The sequence below is a fragment of the Panicum hallii genome, chromosome 2 (assembly GCF_002211085.1).
Source record: "Panicum hallii strain FIL2 chromosome 2, PHallii_v3.1, whole genome shotgun sequence".
NCBI classification, from domain to species: Eukaryota; Viridiplantae; Streptophyta; class Magnoliopsida; order Poales; family Poaceae; genus Panicum; species Panicum hallii.
Genome location: NC_038043.1, coordinates 9,143,394 through 9,145,786, shown reverse-complemented (window position 1 = coordinate 9,145,786; position 2,393 = coordinate 9,143,394). Strand labels below are relative to the sequence as shown.

Below are 2,393 nucleotides of genomic sequence, written 5' to 3'. Positions count from 1 at the left end.
GCTGATGATGATGATGATGATGATGAGGATGATGAGTGATTACTGCTCCGAGCTTCCATTTGTCTTTTCTCTTTTTGGTGTTTGATGCCAAAGGGGGAGAAGATTGTATCCTAGCATTCCTAGCATTCTTATCTTTCCATCCTTTAGAGTCGTTGTGCGACTTTGGATCTATGTGAGACTTGGCTTGTATCCTATTTGAACTAAGTTGGCTTGTAATTTCTAATTTCTTTTTATGGATGATGTTTGCATGGTTGTGATCTTATTGCTTTTCTATGTTTGTGAAATCATGTGATATTACATTATCTTGGTTTTATCTCATCATGATGCTTTGACTTTATTTGGTTTGCTCATTATGAAATGAAGCCAACCCATGCCTTGAACAGAAAAATGCGAACCCGACGATTCGTTAAAATTGGAGAACGGTACCAGTTCAAGAAATGTGGTTCAAGCGAAGATAATTCTTTGTTTTATATTTTCTTTAGTCTAGGTATACCATACTATCAAAGGGGATGTGGAAAGTGTGTGGTAGAACACAAATAAACCAAATCCGGAACCCATGCCTTGAACAGAAAAATGCAAACCCGAGTGGTCCTGGCGGACTGTCCGCCAACAGTCCGCCAGGACACTTAAAAACAGCCTAACGGCTAGTTTTTAGTGAGGCTCTGTATATATCCCTTCGACCCCAACGGGAAATCCACCCTGCCAAACTGCATAAGCTTAGCCTCAAGCACCTTCTAAGCACTCCAAAACTCCCCAAAGTGAAACCCTAGCTTCCCCACTCCAAATCCTTAGTCTAGGGTTGGGTTTGAGCAAGATCCAAGCAAGATTCAAGTTCTTTCCCAAGAGATTCACCAGCTTTGCCGAGGGAGCAAGATCCAAGCAAGATTTAAGCGATTGTTATCACTTTTTAAGCCATTGTGATCGCTTTGGCTGATCAGCAAATGAGGAGTCCAAATTTCTTAGCCTCAGTAGCCATGGAGGCCCAGGCACCCCGCGCACGCGTGCAGCAGGAACTGCCGCAGCGACCAAGATGCTCATGTTTTTCCATCGACGTCGCGTTAGCTAGATGCTTCCTGTGCGTGAGAGCTTTTGGGTAAAGGGCTGCTCCATTTATGGCTTCATTATCACAATATTTCCCGATTAACAACGCCCACGCTTCTATCGCTCCTAGTAACAGATGAGTGTGAAATTCACCAGTGACACGGACAAACTTTATTCATTGCCTGGATAGAGAGTGTGATGTTGTGTTGTGCAACTTGCTTGCCAATTGGATGCTCACGTGACAAAGTTATGACTATTTTTTTCTCGTATCCAGTCCAATAATATATATATACATACATATATATATATATATATCACAACGGACATCACATGCAGTTTATATATATATATATATGACAATACACATTACATACATTTCATATATGACAATACTCATACAAGTCCATACAAATTCATACAAAGTTCATACAAGTTCAAATGTCCCGAGCCAGCATAAATGAACATATACAGTCCATACAAGTTTGGAAACGTTCATACAACTCACTGGGTCGGCGGCGGCGGCGGAGGCGGTGGCGGCGGGACAAACCCGTAAATAGCTTCTAAGGCATAGTCCTTTGCTTCAGAATCTTCAAGTCCAGGCACTCCGACTCTATCTCAGATAAAAGCACGGCAAACGAGCTCGAGCGCAGGCATCCGACCTCGTCCGGACAGTTCGACGAGCCAAGTCCAGGCACTCCAGGTTGTTGCTTGTTCATACGTTTTTTATCTATTATATTACATAACTTAGCTTTTGTATTATTGTAAAATTGGGGTAAAAATTTTGCAGGCTCAGCTGCAAGAAGAGAGGAGAGAACGTATGGAGTTGGAGGCAAGGATGAGGGCGGAGATGGAGGCCGAGCGGGAGGCTGACCGACAGAGGATGGCGAGCATGTTCGCGTACATTCAGAGTCTTGGCGCAGCGACGGGTCTACCTCCGCCACCTCCCTTCGTCACCCCACCTAGACCACCCACCGATCCGTTTTCTACTTCAGTGAGTATGCAATGTTCAATATGTCGTTTATTTTGTCGTTTCACTCATACATTTCATCTATATGTTGCAGAATCAGTCGGCGGCCTCCAATGATCCGTATATTTCTCCAAATCAGACCAACCAGAACAACTAGCCACCTTCGGCATAGATGATGGAGTTATTTGCATTTGAGACTTAGCTAGACTGAATGCATGTACTTTGATTGTTCATTGTGTACTTTGTGATATACTTGGCTAAAGTGATTGTACCTACAAAGTTTGAGCCCCATTGGATTAATTCTTGACGTCACTAGTTTTCGCGGGAACAATCAGGCCTGAGAGTGCCTGGCGGACAGTCCGCCAGGCACTCTCAGGCCCAACTG

The 2,393-nt window shown here is 43.8% G+C and overlaps 1 long non-coding RNA gene across 1 annotated transcript; it reads left to right on the top strand.

The window, feature by feature from the left end:
* The first annotated feature begins 1,644 nt into the window (after positions 1 to 1,644).
* LOC112879582 lies at positions 1,645 to 2,191 on the top strand. Its single transcript, XR_003226103.1, has 3 exons — positions 1,645 to 1,741; positions 1,829 to 2,032; positions 2,103 to 2,191. It is a non-coding gene; the product is annotated as an uncharacterized LOC112879582 (long non-coding RNA).
* The last annotated feature ends 202 nt before the right edge of the window (positions 2,192 to 2,393 follow it).